Source organism: Heptranchias perlo, chromosome 28 (genome assembly GCF_035084215.1).
Source record: "Heptranchias perlo isolate sHepPer1 chromosome 28, sHepPer1.hap1, whole genome shotgun sequence".
In the NCBI taxonomy this organism is placed as follows: Eukaryota; Metazoa; Chordata; class Chondrichthyes; order Hexanchiformes; family Hexanchidae; genus Heptranchias; species Heptranchias perlo.
In genome coordinates, this window is record NC_090352.1 from 27,840,406 (window position 1) to 27,866,427 (window position 26,022).

Sequence of the window (26,022 nt, forward strand, 5' to 3'; positions counted from 1 at the left end):
TGGGTAGAACAACAGCAGATATTTACTGCAGACAAGTGTAAAGTGCTACACAGAGGAAGGATACATAAACAACACACATACTTCATGAATGGTGTTTAATAACTATGAATTAGGCAGATAAAGACCTAGGAGTCTTAGATTCGATGCTAAACATGTCCAACCAATGCAGATCAGCAACCAACAAAGACATCAGAATGTTGAACTACGTGGCTAAAACAGTAGAATACAAGTTGGAAGAGATAATTGTCAAACTTTATACAGCTCTGGTCAGACCGCATCTTGAATACTAGTAGTCAAGAAATGGGACAATCCAGAGCTGGAGGCAGTAGAGAAGAGCTGCTAGGCTGATCTCCAGCGTCAGGGGTTTGAGTTATGAGAAAACAACAGAGAAATTTGGGCTTTCTAGCCTAGAAAGGAGACACGAGAGGTGATCTTATATAGGTATACAAAATTATTAAAAGGCATAGACAGTTAACCTGAAATATTACTTCAAATTAAACTGCATTATAAAACTATGGGTCATGGGTTTAAACTAGTAAACGGTAATTTTAAGATTAATAGCATGAAATTCTTCTTCACATAAAGGGTGATCATGTGGCATAACTTTCCAGATAGAGTAATGGAGGCAAAAAACCTGGAAACATTTAAGAAACAATTGGATGCTACATGGGACAAGTTCTCTCTGGATAGAGGAATTAACATGGGTTGAATGGCCTGCCTCATCGTAATTATGTCGTGACCTTGTGAACAGCACACATATCACAGTTATGTCCTGCATGTTCTCAGGCACAGAGTTGCTTCTTTTCATAAAGAAATATACATACCCAGCTTCATGTCTGAAACATTTTTTTTTATTTTTCTGCTAGCAAGGTGAGGAATGTCAATACTGGGAAATGGTCACACCAAGTCGGTATCAAACACCCACGGATCTGTGCCTCTTGGTTTTCCATTTGGTCATAGGCACAGGAGGAATGATATCAAAGTTTGCTCTTACCAAATTGGGAGAACAGGTAAACTGAAAGCAAGAATGCAGGAGGACACAGATAACTTAGAGGACACAGATAACTTAGAGTGGGCAGATAGGTGACAAGTGCAGGCAAATGTGAAGGAGTATATTTTGGAAATAAGCACAGTGAAAGGAAGTACAGTTTGCTTTATTTTAAAGTCAGTTAATTTAAGTTACTGAATAATTCAATATTATATACAGATGAACTGAATATGAAAGCAAGGAAGTGGTTTAATTTGTACAAGACATTGGTTGGGCACAGCTGGAGTACTGCATGCAGTTCTGGGCACTCCATTATAAGGATCTTTTAGGCATGAAAATGATACAGCAAAAATCACTAAAATGACACCAGGAATTGGAAGACACAGTAATGAAAAAAGGCTTGAAAAATGCAGCTTTCTTCACTGGAAAACATTAGAAGATGATGTCAGAGGTTTTCATGAGAGGATAAATTATGAAAGAGATATAATAAATAAAGTGTACGTGTGACTCAGAGCGAAAAGGAGTAATAAATAAATGGTTGCGGTTCTCATCTCAAGACTTGATTTCTCCAGCTTCCAATCCTCCATTATTCAAAACTCTGCTGCCAGTATCCTGTCTCACAATAAGTCCTGGGTTCTCATCACCTCAAACATAATAGCTGATCTACCTACTGGCTCCCTGTTCCCAATGCATTGAATTTAAAATCCTACTCTTCACATCCCTCCATGGCCTCGCAGCTACCACTGCAACCTCATCTCCCCTGCCATACTTACCAGTGCTCTAACTCCCTCTCCCTCCCCCCCCCCCTCCCTTCGCACAGCATACAGCTACTACAGTTCCATTTCCCAGAACTCTCTCCCTAAACCTCGCTTTTGTCCACATCTTTATAAACCTTCTCAAAACTCTTTTTGGGCACGCTTCCAACCACCCCCCACCGTAATGGCAGGACGATTTAAAATGGGGCAAGTGACTTGAAGTGGGGGGTGAGGGGGAGAATCACTGAATTCAAACTGGGGAAATCACTGAATTCAAACTGGGGAAATCACTGAATTCAAACTGGGGAAATCACTGAATTCAAACTGGGGAAATCACTGAATTCAAACTGGGGAAATCACTGAATTCAAACTGGGGAAATCACTGAATTCAAACCGGGGAAATCACTGAATTCAAACTGGGGAAATCACTGAATTCAAACCGGGGAAATCACTGAATTCAAACCGGGGAAATCACTGAATTCAAACCGGGGAAATCACTGAATTCAAACCGGGGAAATCACTGAATTCAAACCGGGGAAATCACTGAATTCAAACCGGGGAAATCACTGAATTCAAACCGGGGAAATCACTGAATTCAAACCGGGGAAATCACTGAATTCAAACCGGGGAAATCACTGAATTCAAACCGGGGAAATCACTGAATTCAAACCGGGGAAATCACTGAATTCAAACCGGGGAAATCACTGAATTCAAACCGGGGAAATCACTGAATTCAAACCGGGGAAATCACTGAATTCAAACCGGGGAAATCACTGAATTCAAACCGGGGAAATCACTGAATTCAAACCGGGGAAATCACTGAATTCAAACCGGGGAAATCACTGAATTCAAACCGGGGAAATCACTGAATTCAAACCGGGGAAATCACTGAATTCAAACCGGGGAAATCACTGAATTCAAACTGGGGAAATCACTGAATTCAAACTGGAGAAATCACTGAATTCAAACTGGGGCAAATCAATATATTCAAACTGGGGAGATTTGGGTCTCCTTGTACACAAATTACAGAAAGTTAACATGCAGGTACAGCAAGCAATTAGGAAAGCAAACGGTATGTTGGCCTTTATTGCAACGCGGTTGGAGTACAAGAGTAAGGAGGTCTTACTACAATTGTACAGGGCTTTGGTGAGACGTCACCTGGAGTACTGTGTCCAGTTTTGGTCTCCTTATCTAAGGAAGGATATACTTGCCTTAGAGGCGGTGTAACGAAGGTTCACTAGATTGATTCCTGGGATGAGGGGGTTGTCCTGTGAGGAGAGATTGAGTTGAATGGGCCGATACTCTCTGGAGTTTAGAAGAATGAGAGGTGATCTCATTGAAACATATCAGATTCTGAGGGGGCTTGACAGGGTAGATGCTGAGAGGCTATTTCCCCTGGCTGGAGAATCTAGAACTAGGGGGCATAGTCTCAGGATAAGGGGTCGGCCATTTAGGACTGAGATGAGGAGGAATTTCTTCACTCAGAGGGTTGTGAATCTTTGGAATTCTCTACCCCAGAGGGCTGTGGATGCTCAGTCGTTGAGTATATTCAAGGCTGAGATCGATAGATTTTTGGACTCTAGGGGAATCGAAGGGATATGGGGATCGGGTGGGAAAGTGGAGTTGAGGTCAAAGATCAGCCATGATCTGATTAAATGGTGGAGCAGGCTCGAGGGGCCGAATGGCCTTCTCCTGCTCCTACTTCTTATGTTCTTATGTTTACCTCTCCTCATTCTCCCAAGTTGGTTTGGTGTCCATTCGTTAATTCCTTTTATCTAGATATATTTTTTCTTTCTCTTTCCCACCTCCCCCATAAATCATTTCTTGGCATTTTCTATATTATAGGCACTATATAAATGCGCTGTTCTTGTTACTATGACAAAATGGCAAGGAAATAGGTTTAGAGTAGATAGTTCCATTTAAAATCTGGCACTAGCCCAATGGGACAAATGACCACCATATGGATCTACATTACCTGCAATTTTAAACATAGCCCAGATGAATCAGCATTTCAGAGATTTTTTTTTAAAAAAGGTTTTATTTCCATTCCCTTCCTCAATCATGCATCGTTCATGGCCAAGAGCACAGGTGACTGACCCACTTCCCAATCTTGCCAATTGCCCCTCCATGTTTAGCTTGAAGTGACTCATTCAAGATTTTCCCATTTCCTGTGAGAACGCATAAGGTCTCCTGTTTTACCATGATACATGAATGACATTGGCAAATATGTGGTGAATGGTAGTCAATGCCCAATCTGACTCTGGAAGTTAATGTGAAATGCTTTATTCACATATATAGGTAGTGTTAGCCATTTCTGCTCACAGAAGGACAAGTATCAGAAACAACCATAGGGAAGCTGAAAATCATATGCACGGGCGCACACACAAGTAAAACCGAATTGCATCTAAAAACATATCTTATTTAGATATATTGTATTCCTTAAATTCCATGGAAAAAAATGTAGGCCTAAAGAATGAATCCTTTGATTCTAGTAAATACAAAATAATGCACCCATAATGGGCAGCCCATTTTTACAACCTACATGCAGCTAGACAATACTACCAATGCTGTAACTAATCTAATCCAATTGCAGTTTTAAAAAAATGAAAGCAGTCATCCCTAATTGGCAAGTTAGGTAGGGAAACAACTATTACAAACAGAATCAATCAAATCAGCTTTTTATGCGGTTGCAAATTATTTTTCGCTAAGTAGAATCATAGAAAGGTTACAGCAGGGAAGGAGGCAATTCGTCCCATCGAGTCCGCGCCGGCTCTATGCAAGAGCAATCCAGCTACAGAGTAGATGGAGAGAAGCTGTTCCCATTGGCGGAAGGATCAAGGACCAGAGGACACAGATTTAAGGTGATTGGCAAAAGAACCTGCCTTTTCCCTGTAGCCCTGCGAATTTTTTCCTTTCAAGTACTTATCCAGTTCCCTTTTGAAGGCCATGATTGAATCTGCCTCCACCAGTCCCTCGAGCAGTGCATGCCAGATCCTAACCACTCGCTGTGTTAGAAGTTTTTCCTCATGTCACCTTTGGCAAAAGAACCAATCACCTTAAATCTATGTCCTCTGGTCCTTGATCCTTCCGCCAATGGAAACAGTTTCTCTCTATCCACTCTGACTAGACCTTTCATGATTTTCATGACAGTGAGTGATTAATAGATTTGAATCATTTCATTCCTTACCTGGGCTTACTTAGTTCGTAAAGAACAGATTAGTCACAAGCTATAGAGTTGTTTGTATGATCCACAGGAACATTGCATCAAAAAATAATGTATTAAGTTAAATATTAGAAAAATATATACAATGTGTGCCTGTAAGGAAAGTGAAAACTTTGATATCAAGCCATACAGTTATTGAGCATGTGTGCCACATGCATTTTTGTCCCACCCACCCTATTTCCATTAAGGAGGGTTCACTCTCCCATTCTAAGATATACTGTTATACTTTAAGAACATCTTATAATTTGAAAGCTTTATCTGTATTTGGTGAAGCAGCTGAAGAGATGTACTAACCTCGTTTCTAATAATGGAAGTAATGTTGCAAACTAAAAATGAAAAGTGCCTTTTCATGTAGCTCATTCCTATGTTTCTTATTCAATATTTTGACCACAAATTCAATTAATTTCAAATCCCACAGAATCTCAATGAGTGACTATAACCTGGAGTTATTTCATAAAACTACCTTATGGTATAATGAGGTGTGCGCTATAATGAGAATGTTTATTTATGGTTTTTCTTATTACAGAGCAGTCATAAGCATGAATTGCATTTGTGGTTTTGGCAGGGTTCATATATCTACTTTCGACATGGGAAAATATTTTAAAAGATCCCTACCCAGTGACCTCTGTCGGAATTGCGCACGTGGACGTTATGCTCTGCTGTGCTGCTCCCTTCCCACAAAGTTGAATAAAGTGCCACCCCTCACTGTTCAAGCTCTCTTATGAATAATAGCCTTGAGAGATAAAGGATAGTAACCAGTACAAGTGAAGCCATATCTGAACAAGGACATACACTTTTAGAAAAGGAGGAAGGATAAAAATGGTAAATTTTTGTGCTCATCAAATCAAGAGAAGTTAGCACTGGAGAAAAGAATATTCTCTAATTTCAAGCACCCAACGTCAGCATCAAGTATTCCTTCATCAAGCTACAGCACAGCCAGATGAAAATAAAGCCTCCCTCTGCTAACAATGTGCCTTTGAAACATCCTCAGAAAAGCACACTCTGCTGCACCACTAACATTTTTCATTTAACTGTTCCTACACCAGTCATAGTTGTGGCCTTGCAGTACCAATTTTGTGGACCCACTCAGAGCCCAATTTCACTGCGGACCCCCCACAGCCAAAAGAGAGCAGTTTTTTTTCCAAATTGCAGCTGGGCTGTATTCAAGCCCCAAGGGAAAACACCATTTTGCTAGCCACTGCACCACATGATTTTACTTAATTGAAACGTAATGAAGGGCAACCAACAGCAATGTAATAACTTAGGCTCTTTTAACTAGACATCTTTTAGTGACAATTAGTATAGTATGTCAGAAACAGAAGAAATGCCAAATACCATGGGAAAAAGTTGAAAGTTCCGCACTGATGAAACATAATCGAATTTATCGTACTGAATTTTTAGTTCAGCATCTTCTGTGGTTTCTGCTGTGAAGACTTCATCCAAGTAGTATTTCTCTGCAGTTTTATCAACAGAACTGTAAATTGTCAGCTTTTGAAATTGATACTATCAATTTCTTTATTGGTGTTAATCCTCTACTGAATATATCTGTGCAATTTCTATGAAAACAATTAACAATCCCTGATGATGGCAAAGAAGGATTTAGAATATGTTCCCTAAACTCCAGGTCCAAAACTTCACACCAGTGAAATTGGTCCTTTCCATTTTGCTTTACAAGTCAAAATGATATTGCTTGTTCAGCCCTTCATTCTCCACCCAAGGGAAAGGGATAGCCACCAGAAATATGGCTCTATAGTAAGACAGCAGATACAAATGAAATACAGCTGTGTATCCACACCCTAGCAAGCTCTAAGTTTCCAGTTCATGTGGATCCCTAAAGGATACCAGGAAAAGCTTTACAGGAAATAGTGACAAGCCCTCCAAGGTCTCCATTAAAGTTTTTTTCACCCATCAAGCAATTAAAAATCAGTAAGATCATTCCACTTACTGAAATTTCACTACATTTGTGTTGGCAATTTCATTTGAATATCGAAAAACAGACCAATGTACTAAACACTCACTAGACCTGTGCATGCAAGTTTATCTATGAACAAAAAATTCTATAGCCTATGTTACTATGGAGCTTCAAGTTAGTTTAATGCTGTTGTTGCTTCTCAAATCTTATTTCATCTTCAATGATAGGAATGTAATGTAATATAATATTCAAAGTCAGAAAGTATTTAATTTAAAAAAAACAAATTCTTAGTACTTCTAAAATGTCATCAATCTTGCACTTCCAGATCTCTATACCCATTTCCACTGTCACCCCTAATTTCCTGTTTCTGGTTATTAGTCTCTCAAATTTCTTTTTAAGATGTACGTTAAACAAATTTGCATAATTAATTTCCCCACTATACACATAAGGTCATGTACAGTTTATGATCGAATGAATGCTGCTAGTTTAAGAATCTTACATCTGTTCAGCCAGTAAGCCACTTGTCTAATAAGGCACTCTGCCATTTTTTTTAAAGTAACTGGGCAATCCAATACATTAAGAACATGAACTTCAGCCAAGTGAAATTTATGGCTAGATGAGACACTGACTATGCAGGACTACAACAGTGGGGAACTGTGAGTTCAAACAATATACTAGGAAATCAAATAAATTTAGAACTGGATCAGTGAGGGTTTGCTGTCTGCAACTCGTTGACCAAGACTTTAGCTCAAAAATCTTCAACCCTTTAATGGATAAGACGCTGTGCACGTTTATCAGGTACAAGTCTCGGCTACATTACGCCAAAAGGTACTGTTGCCTGCTGACAGTAAACGAGTTAAGAGTATCAACCTTTGGATGTCTGACTGCAATTGTGAAAGCTATTTTGATCGCATGACACCTTTCTAAGCCCACCAAATAAATAAAATTGAAAGAACTTTTTAAGCATCTGTACTCTGGTATATCCCATTCTCATCATAAGCCCATTTTAACTCAAGCTCTGTTACAAGATTATTGGTCCTCAGCTGTTGAATTTGCAGGTTATACTTTATCCTACATAATGAACAGTTCATTGCATCATTCATCTCATAATATGCAACACACTTGGCTCTGAAGGACTAATACAGTGGATAGATTTCATCTTCTGACTGACTTTCCTGACAGTAGATCTTTCAAGGAAGTGCTTGTGGTGTTCTGATAATTTAATATATTGATTGTTTTGGTAATTTGCTATTTAATTCCAGATTAATATCTAATTTTTCTTAATAGCATGTGTAACATATATTCTAACTACTTGCAGAGTTTAAGCTTGCAGGAAAGGCAGTTTATTCAAAACTGTTGAAACAAAAGTGATCAAAATCTGAAGTTGATATCAAGTATTAGTTTTATTAAAATTTGTACCAATGTAATTCTTTGCCAACTTTCTGACCACTGTATTTTGCCATTAGTTTATTTTTCAAAAACCTATATTACTATACATGTATACAAATGCAGAGGCAACTGAATCTTAACTTCACTACTGTATAACTGACCCTACTATGCAGAAATTAGCCCAACCGCCATGGCTCCCCAATGGCCTAGTGATTAAAGATCCTGTGTTTAATTCCTGGTCTGTGCTAAGTTAGGTCAATTGTAGTTCTCCACTTGCTGTCCCTGTTTTCTCAACAGAAGTAGCAACTGGAGTACTATAATTGACCTTGCCTTGCTCCATCCTCAACTTGTTAGGGATGGGGTGACGAAAAAAAGTCAGCCAGGGTGCAGGTTCCTAATCCATATCCAGTTGCAATATGCATGTATAGACTACAGATGAGAACAGATTAGGACTTGATTCTGTTGCCCTATGTGGTTCAAACCAGCTGCCAACACACACTGCATGGGCTTAGACGTGTAGAATGGTCTATAGGGAGAGATAACGGAGGCCTGCCAGCATACATGAAACCATATCCCAGCGAGATTCAGCAGCTTCAGAAAGAGGGGTGAAATCATCAAAAACAAAACTTAATTATGGCAGAGTTTGGAAACAAAGAAGTTCCCTCAAAAGTGAATTTGTTTCTTAAAATTTTATGACCCTGTAAGCATACAGCATCTGAACAGCGAGGGGCCATCATCAGACAACATCAAAGAGCTAAGGCTTTTTATCAGCAGATTAGAGGGAGAAGAGGTGATGATCAATAATTTTTATCATTTAAATTTGTTCCTCTCCCATTGGCAAAGAACCTCTTAGCTGACCACACATCGAACATCTCCCCAGTCCTTACTAACCAACAATGGCATATGCCATTAAGATATCCGCAATATTTTCTGGGAGACTACAATGGGAAGAAAAATTGATAATGTTAATGATGTGCACCGACAATAGTTATGTCAGTCAAATAGTCCTTCCCTCCTGACTGAAGCATGTGTGCCATTAATTTTTTCGTAACAAACTACTCTTTTGAAAAATTTGTAAGGCGGAAAATTAAGCTTCTTATTCTATTATTTTGCAGCAATTAATTGTTACCGTAGACAATTCTGAAAAAGCAACTTCCCCCCCACCCTCCAAATTTCTCCCCTTCTTTTCTCTCCTAAAGGCCCTGACTTTTGCCAAAATACATTTTCATTACCTCACACAGGTAAGCATTCTTTATGTGTGAACCTAATTTTGGAGCAACATTCAATGAAAAAAATGGAGCATTGGCGAACTGCAAACCTTCCATTTGTACACAATGGCCTGACTTTGTTTTTTGTCAAGCAGTTGGACCACTATCTTCTGCACTAGGTTCTGCCTTTTACTGCAGATGAATATGTTAACAGGCAGTCAGCAGTCATTTAGTTACTTGTACCAACAGATTTTAAAAACAAACTGTACAAAAAACATATTCCCAATAGAATTGTAACAGTTTAAAAATGTTGTAAACTGTAACTTGAATTGAATTGTTCTGCTTTGCAGCTGTTACTGGCTCTAATCATGATTCTTGCAGCCTAATCAGTATCCTTATGCTTCACCCTCTCTTCAAAAAATTAATGCAAACACCAGACAGTGATGTTAGAAATTTTGGAACAAATGAATATAATCTGTTAACAGTTCTAATTCTCCATACAAATGACAAATCATTTTAGCCAAATTAACAGCAACCCAGAATTTAGCACAGTATTTTAATAATATACCTGCAGAGAAAACAGTACGACACAAGAGTTGAAGTGCAGCAAATCCAGTAACAAGCTATATATGTATGTGCATGTCATTCACAAAATATGACTGGTATAAGTCTGAAACATTTGGAAAGAAAAAACACTAATCTAACTTCACATTTAGACACAGACTGCTCCCATGGTCATCTCAACTGAGACGACGGCACACAAATACTGCACTTAAAAGGAAGTTAAACGGTCAGTTACCATTCCAGCATGGTTTTATTATGAGTGACTAAATGAAAATGTCAGTGTCAAAAGCTACACTTTCGTTTGTGACCTTGGCATTTAATATCTATGTGAGCACCAACACTGGTTCTGGAACATTAATCACCCAAACAATGAATAAAAAAGATTTTCTAGCCCAAATGAATTTTTTTTAATGGAAGAGATTAAAAAGTCATGTCTGGCATATGATGCATTTGGTAATTACAAATATTGGGAGTGCTGTATTCTTAACTGGAGATGACTAAACTCTTCCAGAGGTATTTTTGACAGATAATCCAGGCCACCTAAGCAAATACTATACACAAACATTTTGAATTGAAAATAAAAATGATATTCTACACTTGTAAATTGTTAACTATTTTACCCAAATTACACAAGTCCACTGCATCATACCCTAATGGTGCCACAGCATAACTTGATTTCTCCACAAAAGGGGTGTTGATACATTACACAGATTTTTAAAAAGCAGCATATTTTCTTTCGTGAAACATTAAAACATGCATGACCTTGGCTAATTAAATAATTCACATATGACAATTTGGCAAACTTTATTCTTCCTTGTAATAGTCTGCAAACACACAGAAGCGACAACCCCCAAATGGGTGTCACACACAAAACAGAAACAATATCAGTCTGTAGTGCTTAAGACTTGTGCTCCAGAACTAGCCGCGCCTCTAGCCAAACTGTTCCAGTACAGCTACAACACTGGCATCTACCAGACAATGTGGAAAATTGCCCAGTTATGTCCTGCCCACAAAAAGCAGGACAAATCCAATCCGGCCAATTACCGCCCCATCAGTCTACTCTCAATCATCAGCAAAGTGATGGAAGGTGTCGTCGACAGTGCTATCAAGTGGCACTTACTCACCAATAATCTGCTCACCGATGCTCAGTTTGGGTTCCGCCAGGACCACTTGGCTCCAGACCTCATTACAGCCTTGGTCCAAACATGGACAAAAGAGCTGAATTCCAGAGGTGAGGTGAGTGACTGCCCTTGACATCAAGGCAGCATTTGACCGAATGTAGCACCAAGGAGCCCTAGTAAAATTGAAGTCAATGGGAATCAAGGGTCAATCTTTCCAGTGGCTGGAGTCATACCTAGCACAAAGGAAGATGGTAGTGGTTGTTGGAGGCCAATCATCTCAGCCCCAGGACACTGCTGCTGGAGTTCCTCAGGGCAGTGTCCTTGGCCCAACCATCTTCAGCTGCTTCATCAATGATCTTCCCTCCATCATAAGGTCAGAAATGAGGATGTTCGCTGATGATTGCACAGTGTTCAGTTCCATTCGCAACCCCTCAGATAATGAAGCAGTCTGTGCCCACATGCAGCAAGACCAGGACAACATCCAGGCTTGGGTTGATAAGTGGCAAGTAACATTCGCACCAGACAAGTGCCAAGCAATGACCATCTCCAACAAGAGAGAGTCTAACCACCTCCCCATGACATTCAACGGCATTACCATCGCCCAACCCCCCATCAACATCCTGGGGGGTCACCATTGACCAGAAACTTAACTGGGCCAGCCACATAAATACTGTGGCTACAGGAGCAGGTCAGAGGCTGGGTATTCTGCGGTGAGTGACTCACCTCCTGACTCCCTAAAGCCTTTCCACCATCTACAAGGCACAAGTCAGGAGTGTGATGGAATACTCTCCACTTGCCTGGATGAGCACAACTCCAACACCACTCAAGAAGCTCGACACCATCCAGGACAAAGCAGCCCGCTTGATTGGCACCCCATCCACCAACCTAAACATTCACTCCCTTCACCACCGGTGCACCGTGGCTGCAGTGTGTACCATCCACAGGGTGCACTGCAGCAACGCGCCTAGGCTTCTTCGACAGCACCTCCCAAACCCACGACCTCTACCACCTAGAAGGACAAGGGCAGCAGGCACATGGGAGCAACACCACCTTCATGTTCCCCTCCAAGTCACACACCATCCCGACGTGGAAATATATCGCCATTCCTTCATTGTCGCTGGGTTAAAATCCTGGAACTCCCGACCTAACAGCACTGTGGGAGAACCTTCACCACACGGACTGCAGCGGTTCAAGAAAGCGGCTCACCACCACCTTCTCAAGGGCAATTAGGGATGGGTGATAAATGCTGGCCTTGCCAGCGATGCCCACATCCCATGATCCAATTTTTAAAAAAGTCTGACCGAGTTGATGGCCATTTCAATGTTTACAAAAAGCCCCTGAATCAACTAGGAATTCATTGTCCACGGGCAACAAGCATATCCAGGGTTTGCCATTTAGAAATGTTCTCTAGACTATAAACTGCATCTTTTGACTTTTAAAAAAGGCATTTGCACTTAAGGTCAGGGAATACTGTTACAATAATGAACTTCTAAAATAATAATTATAAGGATATCACTCAATCTGCCTTGTAGCATACCAATCGATGGGCTTACTTCAAAATAAATGATCACATGTTGAAGTACCAACACTACCTGACACTTGAGCATTCATTAGTTCCAACAGACCCAAAGTGCAACGACATTGTGGGAAATGAGACCAAGCACAAATGGTCAACAGCATATGTGGTGTTATTGTGCTGCTGGAAAAGTTGTGGAAAAAATTCAGTTTGCTCAGTTGCTCTCTCAACTAAAGGAAGCATGTGGGTGTGGAAGGAGAATATAAAGTAATGCATCTTTGTTAAATAAATCTGTGCACTATTATGCACTTTATATTCATCACAGCTCAATTAACTTAATTACATTTTGGTTTCTTCAAAAGATTTGCCAACTTTTACTAATTTCACAATATTTTGTATGTACCACCACAATAACATAATTGTCCTCCACTTCAAGCACCAGACATGATCGATAAGTTAGGTACGTAACTATAATGCAGTTGAGAAATGTGTGCACTGCATAACAATTTTATATCAGTTAAATATAAAAAATTATGAACATGGTCATGTTACAACCATAAAACAAAGAAATATATAAATTCAAAAGACATTTTCACATTTTGCATTTATATAGCACCTTTAATGTAAAAAAAGTACAATGGAACTTTACAAAATAGAAAATGAGTGGATGAACACACCCCATGACAGAGAAATTATTAGGGGTGAACAAAAGTTTGGTTGAAAAGGTAGGTTTTAAAAGGAAAAGAAAAAAATAAAGAACTTGCATTTATTAGTGCCCTTCATGTCAAAGGGACATCCAAAAAGTACTTCACAGCCCAATTAATTACTTTTTTTGAAGTGAAGTCACTGTTGTTTCATAGGCAAGTGCAAGTCGCACAAACTCCCTACTTAACAGCATTGTGGGAGAACCTTCACCACACGGACTGCACCGGTTCAAGAAGGCGGCTCACCACCACCTACTCAAGGGCAATTAGGGATGGGCAATAAATGCTGGTCTTGCCAGTGATGCCCACATCCCATGAACGAATTTTAAAAAAGCAGTGAAACAAATGACCGTGTTCATCTGCTTTTGGTGGTGTTTGAAGGTTGATCAGAACACTGGGAAAAGACTCTGCTCTCCTTTGAAAATGCACCATTGGGTCTTTTGTTATCGGAGCATCGGTTTAACCTCTCATCTGAAAAACAGATAAGGCATTAAACGGACCGTGTTTTTTTTATAATTGATTGCAAGACTATCCATTAACAGAGCATGCCACTGTTTCCTGTTTGTAAGTGCTGCCCTTTTCTCCATTAGACTGAGGAGGTGGAAGCCTTAAGCTCCACCCTAGGAGTTGTAGTCTACAGATTGCCTTGTGCGTTCCAGGAGTTGAAGAAGTGCCATGAGAGCTTACAGTCTACCTGAACAGGCAAATGGAGCTTTGGTTTAACATCTCAAACAAAAGATGACACTTCCGACAATGCAGCACTCCATCAGCCTAGATTACGTACTCACGTCCTGGAATGGTGCTTGAATCCATAACCTTCCAACTCCGGCAAAAGTACTACCATTGAGCCAATCTGACATAAGAGAAGTAGAGACACAGAGATTTAGGAAGGGTGTTACAGAAAGTAGGGCCAAGGCAGCTGATGGCTCTGCCATTGATGAGCCGGGGGGAGGAAAGAGGGGGGGGTGGTGAAGTAAAGGGGCGTGCACAAAAAACCTAAATCAGTGCCGATGGGGATGCAAGACTGGAGAAGGTTACAGAGGTAGAGTGGGAAGAGGCCATGAAACAATTTGACAATTTTGAATTTAATATATTGAGAAACAGGAAACCAAAGTAGGTCAGTGAAGACAGGAGTGATAGGCAAGCTGGACAAGTTTTGGGCATGTTACAGTTTATGGAGAGTGGCGAATGGGAAGCCAGCAACAAGAGCATTGGAGCGGTCGAGTCTAGAGATCACAAAAGCGCCAATAAATGGTTACAGCAATGGTACATATCCTGCAACACGGCTAATAAGCCAATACCTAACAGCGAGCAGGAGCACAGGGTCACAGCAAGGTGGAAAAGTAAGTACTGGCACCAGACCTGCAGCAAGCAGAAGTGTGGGAAACAAGTCCAAAGGTCCAGAGAGTAAAAAGCTCTGGGTCCTGGGGGAGGTAGCAGTCAGGAAGGCAGAAAGACTGGAAGGGGAAGAGTTGGTAGGCCATTACATATACAGAAATTACAACACGGAAATAGACCATTCAACCCCCACACGAGCAGGAGCCCTAATCCTATGTGCTCGCTATGTTCCCACATCTCTATCCCCCTTTCCTTCAACCACCTTTCTAACCAATTCTTAAAAATTGACATGCTTTGCTTCAATTGCTAACTCCTGTAGTGCATTCCGCAGCCCCTCAGACCTCTTCGCAATCTCCTATCACTCATTCTGCACCCCATCTCAGCCCTACACTACTATTCACTCTGGAATAACTTAGGTCTTAGATTTGGTTAACTTAGTCCTTTGACTTTCCACTCTTTATCTTCGTTATGCTGTTAGTGAGGAACTGTCATTGTGGCTGAAAGGAAGCAGAATTTTCCCGGTATACATCTGATGGGTCCAGTGTTTCTGCTGTAAAGAAACAACCAATCAGAAAACTTTCGCAGTAAATGAACAAATCAGAAAGCTGAACCTTCGAATTACAAATAAAATGTCTGTACAGGTAGATGCAAGACATAGATAAGTGTAGATTTACAAAAAACCTAATTCTGGTGGTAATTTTAATCTTTTAATGTGCTTCCTCGATATTTCACAGTATCAATCAGCCAAATACTATCTTTCCCCTTTCTACTTTGTCATACAACAACAACTACTTGCATTTATATAGCGCCTTTAACGTTGTAAAACACGCCAAGGCGCTTCACAGGAGCGATTTTCAAACAAAATTTGACACCAAGCCACATATGGAGATATTAGGACAGCTGAGGTAGGTTTTAAGGAGCGTCTTAAACAAGGAGAGAGAGGTGGAGAGGTTTAGGGAGGGAATTACAGAGCTTAGGACCTTGGTAGCTGAAGGCACGGCCGCCAATGGTGGAGTGATTAAAATCGCGGATGCGCAAGAGGCAAAAATTGGAGGAGTGCAGAGATCTCGGAGGGTTGTAGGGCTGGAGGAGGTTACAGAGATAGGGAGTGGCGAGGCCATGGAGGGATTTGAAAACAAAGATGAGGATTTTAAAAATCCAGGCATTCCCGGACAGGAGCCAATGTAGGTCAGTGAGCATAAGGGTGATGGGTGAGCAGGACTTGGTGAGAGTTAGGATACGGGCAGCAGAGTTTTGGATGAGCTATGGAGGGTGGAAGATTGGAGGCCGGCCAGGAGAGCATTGGAATAGTCAAGTCTGGAGGTAACAAAGGCATGGATGGGGGCTTCAGCAGCATACGAGCTAAGGCAGGAGCGGAGACGGGTGATGTTACGGAGGTGGAGGTAGGCGGCCTTGATGATGGAATGGATATATGGTCGGAAGCTCAGGGTTAAGTGAGACGCCAAAGTTGCGAACGGTCTGGTTCAGCCTCAGACAGTGGCCAGGGAGAGGGATGGAGTCGGTGGCTAGGGAACGGAGTTTGTGGCAGGGGCCAAAGACAGTGGCTTCAGTCTTCCCAATACTTAGTTGCAGGAAATATTTGCTTATCCAGTACTGGATATCAGACAAGCAGCGTGACAAATCAGAGACAGTGGAGGGGTCGAAAGAGGTGGCGGTGAGGTAGAGCTGGATGTACATGTGGAATCTGACGTCGCATGTAGATGAAAAATAGGAGGGGGCCAAGGAAAGAACCTTGGGGGGCTTCAGAGGTAACAATGCAGGAGCAGGAAGAGAAGCCATTGCAGGTGAATCATCGGCTACGACTGGATAGATAAGAATGGAACCAGGCGAGCGCAGTCCCACCCAGCTGGGCAATGGAGAAGTGTTGGAGGAGGATGGTGTGGTCAACCACATCAAAGGATGCAGACAGGTCAAGAAGGATGAGGAGGGATAATTTACCATGGTCACAGTCAGATAGGATGTCATTTGTGACTTTGATAAGGGCCGTTTCAGTACTGTGGCAGGGGCAGAAAGCTGATTGGAGGGATTCAAACATGGAGTTGTAGGAAACACAGATTTGGGAGGCGACAACACATTCAAGGACTTGCGGGGAAAGGGAGGTTGGAGATGGGGCGGTAGTTTGCAAGGACAGAGGGGTCAAGGGTGGACAGGGGTGATGACAGCAGATTTGTACAAGAAGTTTTGGAGTCTCCTCTATCGCACATTCTTGCAGGGACAGTAGCTGTTACCCAGCGATTTGCCCAGTAGGCTGAGGTGGGTGCCTGCTGGTCCGGCCACCAGTACCCGGCACTGATGGAACCGCTGATCAGAAGCACTCCATCACGGGTGTTGCAAGACTCAGCCCTGGGGTTCAGCCAGGATTCCACATTGCTCATGCCCACAATCTCCACTCTGGCACCACAGTCGCTGCCGCCCCTCTCCGGGCTCTCCTTGACCGGTGCGGTGTTCATCCAGATTTGAAGGGGAGGGGGATAGTACCTGAGGAGAAGGAACCGTTAACAATATCATGGGGGCCAGGAAGAGAAGGTGGGTGGTCAGCAGTTTGGTGGGAATAGTGTCGAGGGATCAGGTGGTGGGTCTCATGGTCAAGATGAGCTCGGAGAGAGCAAGAGAGGAGATGGAGAGAAACTAGAGAAAGATGCAAGTTCAGGGCTAGGGCAGAGGGGAACCATAGAGGAAGTTTGGCTTGGTGGGCTAGGGGAAGGAAGGGAAGCAGCAGAGGCAGTTCAACGGATGGTCTCAATATTAGTGACAAAGTAGTCCATGAGCTCCTCGCACTTGTTGGAGGTGAGGGTGGAGGAGGCAGAGAAAATGGGTTTAAGAAGACGGTTTGTAGTGGAGAAGAGAAGCCGGGATTATCTTTGCATTCCAGGATGATCCTGAATAGTGAGCAGTTTCGGCAGAGGAGAGCAGGAACTGATAGTGCTTTATGTGGTCCAGCCAGATGTGGCGATGAATGGCTAAACCAGATGTCCACCATAAACGTCCCTTGGACTTAAGGGAGCAGAGATGAGGGTGATACCAGGGTGAAATGACCAAGGTGAAAGACAGTAATGGTTTTAATGGGGACAAGGGCATTAAAGGTGGAGGTGAATGTGTGATTGAGCAGATCGGTAGCTGCAGAAATATCATGGTGAATGGAGGTCCAATGCATTAGCTAATATTGCACAATCTCAAACCCAATACTGGTCAACTTTGAAGTCTCATTAATTCACAATCTGGTCGAATTTTCAAGTCAAACTAATCTATCTGTTCAATAAAAGACCCACCAGGGGGAGTTGTGCATTCTTAAAAGTATTGCTCAGCTTCACATCTAAGTTTGACCCTGCTACTAAACTAAATGAAGTCCAATGCCACCATCGCCCTAAAGTTAAACCACTTTACGTCACAGTGCAGCTTCTAACCTGAATATGCCTCAACCATTAAACCATGTGACATTGCAATCTATTCCCTGTGCAAGCCTACTATAAGGCAAAGACCCAAATACATACATTTTTGACTACATTTTGTGTGTTATATTTTGTGTGTAACATTTCAACCAAACAAGCATCTGAATTTTGGCATGTACTACAAAGAGGCAGAAACAAAGTTTACAAATTTGTTTCGAAAAAAATAAAACTTATCGTATGCACAGATATTGTTTGTAAATAAACTACATTCAGTCAAAAGTGAATGCATGTAGTCAGAAGTCAAATATGACATGAAAAATGCTCCAAAATTCATGACATGTTGCTTTTAGGTCTTTTGACTAGCAGAAGAATTCCATGAAAATCCATTCAACCAAGGATGCACAAGTAGTTAAGGCCTTGGTAAAAAATTACCCTGATTATAAATTGACCATAAGTTATAAAAAAGTTAACTAAATACCCCCCTCCACCCCACATCAAAAGAACAGTGATTTTTTTCCCCCTTTCCTCTCCTGAAAATATCGATTCTTGCTTGGGTACAGTTCCAAGACTGCGCCCAAGTAGTCATTCTTCATGCGCAAGTATGTCGGCAAGCTAGTCAACTGTGAAGAGCATCATTACCAAGCCTGATCTTATCTTCATCCAACACCCACGTACGCACATCTTCCAGCAATAGTCAGGAAAAAAAACCTTGTCTGTTTTCGCCCCCCCTCCCTAAATGAGGAGTTCTGAAACAAATGCAGTGCCGCAACTGTTACCCCTGCTGAGATCATCTAACTCATCGCTGATCAGAAATTGAACCTTTGACCTCCAAGCATGTATAGCTTAGTGCTGCCTTTATCAACCAGCCATCAAAGAACCTCTTGGTTAACAAATAATCTAGAAGCAGAGGTGAAAGAAATTAAGAAAACTAAAATAAGACAGGGAAAGAGGTTAGAAATTTAAAATAAGAAATACGAACAAAATAATCAAAACACTTAAGGCAGGAATATAGAAAGCTACAACAGGGGAAAAAAAAACTGTTTTCCATCTGGACCAGTAAGTTTGAAATCAGTGCAGACATTTTCCTATTCGCCTTGAAAATACATTTTTACTTCATAGAATATTTGCCAATTCCCCATTAACTACAATGCAGTGAATGTTCATAAATTACAACATGAAAAACTTGCTCGTCACAGTCAGATGTTACTATCTTTTGATATCAAGATCATATGCTTTCTCTTCTGAAATAGTTTTAAACAGCACGTGCTACAATTTGAACTCTACCCATTGCAATTAGTAACGGGAATTCGACCTTTCTGTAACATCACACATCCAAGACTTGAAATTAAGCTAGCAGAACCACTGGACAGCAATTTACTGGGCTGCAGTAATAGAAACTAAAAAAACTGCACCTTGACATAGTTATTTACTGCAGACAGTTTGCATAATAAAAAGAATTGCAAAGAAGCTTCCCAAAGCTGAGGTACAGTGCAGTAAATACATCTTAATTAGTATTTGCATTCTCTACTCCATCAGCCCAGGGTACACTCCCACTGATCCATTGTTAAATGTACTGGTCTTAGTACAGTAGGTCTGTGATAATTTTGAGCTCTGCACATAAGATGTGGGAATATGACACAATCAACTTATTTGCTTGTTAATCTTTCTTCTCCCCCTCCCCAATCAATACATGGTAATCAAAAGTAATTATGAAAATATTTGATATAATGGAAATACAAAAAAACTAGCCCAACCCCATATTGCAATCTTTATTGTATTGGAATTTTTGATGAGAATATCATATTCATGCTGATAGAATTTTTAAAAATCTGCCAGGTAACCACAGTTTTGTAACTGCTGTGACATTGGAGACAGAAAATTTTAAAATCGAAAACTGTCATTATCAAAATTAATTAGTTGGAAAGCTTGCTGTGCAGCATCCTCCAGTCAATAAGTAAATGTACTTTTATGCAAATGTATAGTTTATCTTTTTGATACACAGCTTTTTAAAAAGAGATTTATATTTTCTAGCTTTTATATCAAAACTGATACCTTATGGTAAACAGAGTGATTTGAATTTGAGCAATGACTTTAGGAAGGAAGATTCACTATATTAAATAACCCTGTACAATAATTATTAGGGACAACAAAAAATAGCTTGCACATGCACAAAAAGAGTGTAGAATTCTAATTGTAGAATTTATCCTATACTCAGGTTAGCATGAATCTGAATACACAAAATGTCATTAATTTACTGATTATAGAACATTCCTTCAATGTATCGCAATGGATTCAATTTAGAATAGACCAATGTTAAATTATCAACACATTTTCATTTGCAGTAAAGATACAGAATTATTGTTTAAAAGCTGCAATTTAACTCATTAAACTTCATTCACAAATAAGAACATAAGAAATAAGAGCAGGAGTATGCCATTCTCCTATTTTCAAATTCCATGATCATATACTGTGCAACTACAAATACCATGAAATCTTGTATGCTGGTTCCATTGGTTTAAATGTCACACCCACAATTTTTACAGCTGCCTGATAGAAATTCTTCCATGCTCCAATTTCCAGGTTTAAAACTCTGAGGGTGTAACCTATACAATGAAATTCACAGCAAGTTTTCCATGAACTTAAAAGTAATCAATCGCACAGTACGTTTAATGATTGATATTGTACAATATAAACTTGCACCTGCAGGCAAGATCTATGCTAACAAAAAAGGCAAAACTGAACAAAAGACAACCTCATTGAATAAAAACAACATATAAAGAAATGTCATGGCAGTTAACTAATTGAGGGGCTCAGATGGCAGCAAAGCTTAAGCATTTTATAACCATCATCTGAACAACTCCATCAGAATACTGCTTTGTTATAACTCCCAGGTATCCATTATTCACTGTATACACAAGCTAGTTCTCACTCATTTCCTGCTACCATGGATAACTGTGGTTTTGGGAGCGTACATGTATGATTAAATATATCAACCCACCAGAATGTCATCGTCATTCTATTTAGGACAGCCTGCATAAACACTTTACAGGCTCAGAGGGTGAAAAACATCTCAATACTAGTCAGCTGGTACGAACAAAACATTCACTATCTTATTACTTCCTCGTAACATTAGAATTCCTACATATTGATTAAAAGGTGCTTGTGTATCATGTCAAAGAGCCTGGAATGAAATCCCTTCCTATACCTCTGTTTTATTTAGTGTAGTCAAAGTTTTTCTCCCCCAATAGATAGAAGTTAGTAAAAATTTATACAATGAGAATTTATGGCAGTTTATATTTATAAAAATGCATAGCCCTTCCTAACCGTTCTGATCCAAGTTAGATTCTTCCCCTGCCCATCTCCTTAAACAATAATTATTTAAACAATGACTATAAAAAGTTGCTGTATCACTTTTTCAGAAAAACTTGACATTAAAAGAATACTAACTACTCCTTGTGGGCTTACAAGTTTGACCACAATAAACTATCCTTCATCTAACCTATATATATATATATATGTATATATATATTCCAGCTTGGCTAAACAGCATTCCAGTAGAAATATTCAGAGAAATACATTGTTCTGCTTATAATATTTGCAGTTTACATTGTCTGACAATATATTTACAAATATCCAGGCCTAGGATACATTTTCTTCAGCAAAATACGAGGCAATACACAAGTTAAAGTCAGTTTATGACAGTCAATGCTTTTGTTTATGTCACTCAAAACAATGGCTATAGTTCATTAAAATTATAGTAAAGAATTTTACATTCCAAATTCAGACATTAAAATCATATTAAAAAGTGTGGTCACCACATTTCATATAGCATGATTACCCCCACCTCATATTGGGTTTTTAAATCAGGTTCCCAATAAAACGCAGCACTCATCAATACTTATAACTGACAGGACTGAGAGGTTTCTTCTTTTTAAAACAGGACGAAGCTCTCATTTACATGGATCCAAAAAGAGGGAGGGGACCTAGAAAACCTCGAAAAACGATCGTAAACACCAACCTTCAAAAATATTGTCACGACTCTTTGCAGGTTTGTAAACACTCGAAAGACGTGCAACTAATATTTTACAGCGTTGATCCTAATTGAGAATCTTATGATTTTTTTTGGTTAAAAACACACAGATTCTGTCCTACTAATAAAGCCTTTCTTTATCCTTCTAATGTTTTTTTTTGCTCTCTGACAAACAGACATGACGGATGTACGCAAGCCCGTAGCAGCATTGCAGTCAGACCACAGAGACAGAGAGAGAGGAATTTGGGGCAGCGGAATCCTGATTATTTTTTCCTCTCTCTTCTAATCAAAATACACAATTAGTGAAGGAGGAGAATTTTTTTTGGGGGGGGGGGGGCGGGGGAAAGGGGAGAAGAGAAAGAGAGGGGAGTAAATTATATTTTTTAAAGCCCACTCACCGACTCGGCTGCCCTTCGCCAATCCAGCTAGAAATCGAGAAGAAAATTAATGTCAGAAGTGGAGCAAAACTCCTCCCAATTTTTTTTTCCTCTCGCTCGTTCGCTCCCAGTCCACACACTCAAGATGGCGGAAGTGAAGGGACGGATTATGCGCACATTTACCTCACAGACTCGGCCCCCTCCGACCGTCACCGGCCGCTTCCAGCATTCGCCAGCCGCTCCTTCTCCACTGGTGAAGCGACTCTGCAGCTCGAGCCGACGCTGTCCGTTTCGGCAGAGATGGGGGGGCGGGGGGGTTTAGAAAAAAAAATCCTTTCTCTCTCTTTCCGCTTTAAAAATAAAGTGCTACCCGTAACGCTGCTCACGCTGTCGTGTAATTTGTTTTTGTCTTTTTAATGGGTGTTTTTTTGATTTGTTTTTTTTTGCTCCTCTCTCTCTCTCCCCCTCTCCTCCTCCTCCTCCTCTTCCTCTCGCCGTCCTCCGTGTCGCTCCAACCGCAGCCCAACGGGAGGCCCCGCAAATCCCGTGCACCCGCCCCGCTCGCTGCCATCGCGAGATCGCTCTCTTTTCCTCCCCCCTCCTCCCTCGCGCGCACCACCGCCGGGAGCTGGAGCTGGAGCAAAGATCACAACTTTACGTCGTCTTCCTACTTCAGGGAGTTTTTTTTTTAAATATAAAAGAAAACCTTTTTTTTTTGTTTTGGGAAGGAGGGTCAAATTACTCTGTCACTGACTGCACCTTTTCTGACAATCCTACTCGAAACTATGCCAAACCTCATGTCTTCTTGTTTTGTGTTTTTCTCTTTTTCCTGAAGGTACTAGTTAAAACTGGATCAGATTCCATAGGCACCGTGAGCATTCTTGCGTAAGGCCAGGGCAATGAGTGTTAACAGGCTAGATGGAGGCATCAATCACTTCTGAACCCATGTCTGCCATCATATCTAGACGAGGGAGTGGAAATCCTAACTAAGTTTTTCCTCCTATCCAGCCCAGGACGGTTGAGGCCAATTGTAGTACCCAACCACTACCCAGCTGAGAGCAGACAACTCAGTACAGACTGGAAATCTTGTGTGTATAATTTAATACTGCACTTAGCACCACCTTTAAACCATCAGGAAAGTGCCTCTCTAGTTTAAGTTTTATTTTACATTACTCACTGTTGTGATTGAATATGCAATCTGATATTTTGCATTTTCTTTACTATTTTATTTTCAAGTATAAATTATATCAATTGCCCTGCAGAAATATAATCCAACAAAACAAACATTTTTTCTGGAAGTGGTGTAATGTTTGTTCCACTCTGCTCAGTAATCTCACAAAGTAATTTCTAACACTGGTTCAATTTGTACTACACAGCCTAAAGCAGATCTCACATTCAATCCCCATTCTTTGCTGATCTCAACTGAGGTGTTTGCATAGGCACTACAATTGATATCAGTGCTCCTGGATTAGGTTGGAGAAAAATCAGTCAAGGTTTTTGTTCCTGATCACTATCCACTGACCCCTGCTGGAAAGTGCACGTATGTGGAAGTCAAGTGAGAATAAGAACACAAACTAAAAGGGGAAAATAATGTATAGATGCTTCAAGCACAAAGCTGTAGTTCTTCAAGGAAGACATTCAAGCCCTGGAGTGAGTAAAGAAGAGCCACAGATTAAATCAATGCACAAGAGGTCTTGAACATGCGCAAAGACTGCAGAAAATTGGGTTTTTCAGTCTTAAGATGTTATGACTAAGATGACGAGAGAGATTTAAAATATAGAAAACATAAAACCAGAACACAACTCCAAATTAAACTGTGGTGCAGGACCAGAAGCCAGATTCAAACTAGCGAAAGGCAAATTTAGGAATGATACCTTAATGTTATTCACACAGTATGATCAACATATGGAATGGTTCTCTGGTAGGACAATGGAAACAAATAAATGAAATAATTTAATATTAGATGCTGTGCTAAAGGGAATGTACATTCTTCCTGGATGAATGAGTTAAGATAAACCAAATTGCCCCTCTCATCTCTGTCTATCTTGTGATTTTATATGAAAGGAGGAGGAACATTAGTGAGCAAGTATTTTTTGTTTAAAATACTCACTCTCCCTCATTTTACTGAGTTTCAGAAAAACATCTAGTTTCTTAATAGTATGGAGACCTACATGTCATTGAGATTGCTTTTTGCTGAGCCTTTCTGGTGATGTTCAATCCCAGGAAACCATGCTCTTTGCTGGAAAACTGCATCAGCTGAGTCCAGAAGCCTATTTCCCATGTTGGTCATTCATTGTGTGAAGAAACTTCTGACATTGGTCCCGAGTTTGTCTTTTGCTAATTTGAACCCATGACCCTTTTTCTTCTGTCACAGTTTAATTTGACAGTGTTCCTCATTTACTTTTTCCTCTACTATTTATTTTACATACATCTGTATGGTCACCTCTCAGTAACCGTTTCAGCATCCATATCTTTTTTTGGCTTGTCATTGGTTCTATTGTGTTTTCAGAAGTGAATTCCACTGCATTCAAATCATTACTTTCACAAAACTATTAAAATAGTCACTAAACTTTCATCCATTGGAACATCAATCCTGATAAAGCAAACATTGCGTTTCTATATTCTAACAACTGAGGTAAGCTGCAATGAATCTATATAGGTCCAATGATAATGTTTTAATACTAAATATGGTGATTCAATATAGGATGTCAATTAGAGATGGTAAATTTGAGAACTTAAAGATAAAGGAAACCAGTAGGACATGTGAAGTGAGATTTCATTCTGCTGCACGTCTGCTGTGTTATGAGTTGAACCCGATTTTTAAAAATTCTTGAACAAGTAGCATAACAACCAAAGAAGAATTTTTCTAAACATACTGTTTAAAGCTTTGGAAGTTCCAAAAATGATTTTGATTTCAATCTGCAATTGGGCTAACATATCCTACCATTGTCGCTGATTATGTAACTGCACACAAAGGTTTTATATTGCACTTTTGCTGGAAAATTAATTGTGCCTCTTAAAATAATTGGATCAAGCTACTATGTCGAAACTGCTACCAGTGTCAAAAATTAACTTTGCTATTTGTGCTGCACTTCAAAGCATTCCTGATGAGAAAAGAGAGAATTGCCATTAAGTGCAGTCATATGCAGTGTCTTATGGGAAAATTGAGATTTTCTCTGCTTTTTCCTACCACACTAGGGAAAAGTGTCATTTCTGCCCAATATGTTCTGACACACCCGACAGGTTCTTCCTGTCCTCAGTAAATTCTTTCCGTAATGAGCTCTTCACCTCAATTTGAGTGCTGATTTAGATATTCAGGACTGACACTGTAGATCCAGGCTGATGGAAAGCAAGACGTGTCCAGTTTCTACAAAACAATTTAAGACTTTTCAAAATTAGTTTATTTAATACAACAACTAAACACGTAGAATTAAAATAATGTAAGTTTTGAAATGGTTTAAAATATTTTACCAAAAACCATGGCTTC

General features: G+C 40.3%; 1 protein-coding gene across 3 annotated transcripts in view; it reads right to left on the reverse strand.

Annotated features, from left to right (window-relative positions):
- LOC137344967 (serine/threonine-protein kinase TAO1) overlaps positions 1 to 23,025 on the reverse strand; it is a 165,172-nt gene extending 142,147 nt beyond the window's left edge. Inside the window, exons 1-2 of one of the 3 annotated variants that reach the window (XM_068008276.1) lie at positions 22,719 to 23,025; positions 22,557 to 22,583 (exon numbers count right to left, since the gene is read on the reverse strand). The gene's annotated coding sequence lies outside the window, so the exon portion shown is untranslated. Of the gene's footprint in view, positions 1 to 22,556 lie in introns of all 3 variants that reach the window. The other 2 variants (XM_068008275.1, XM_068008274.1) reach the window with 2 other exon arrangements.
- Positions 23,026 to 26,022: the final 2,997 nt, after the last annotated feature.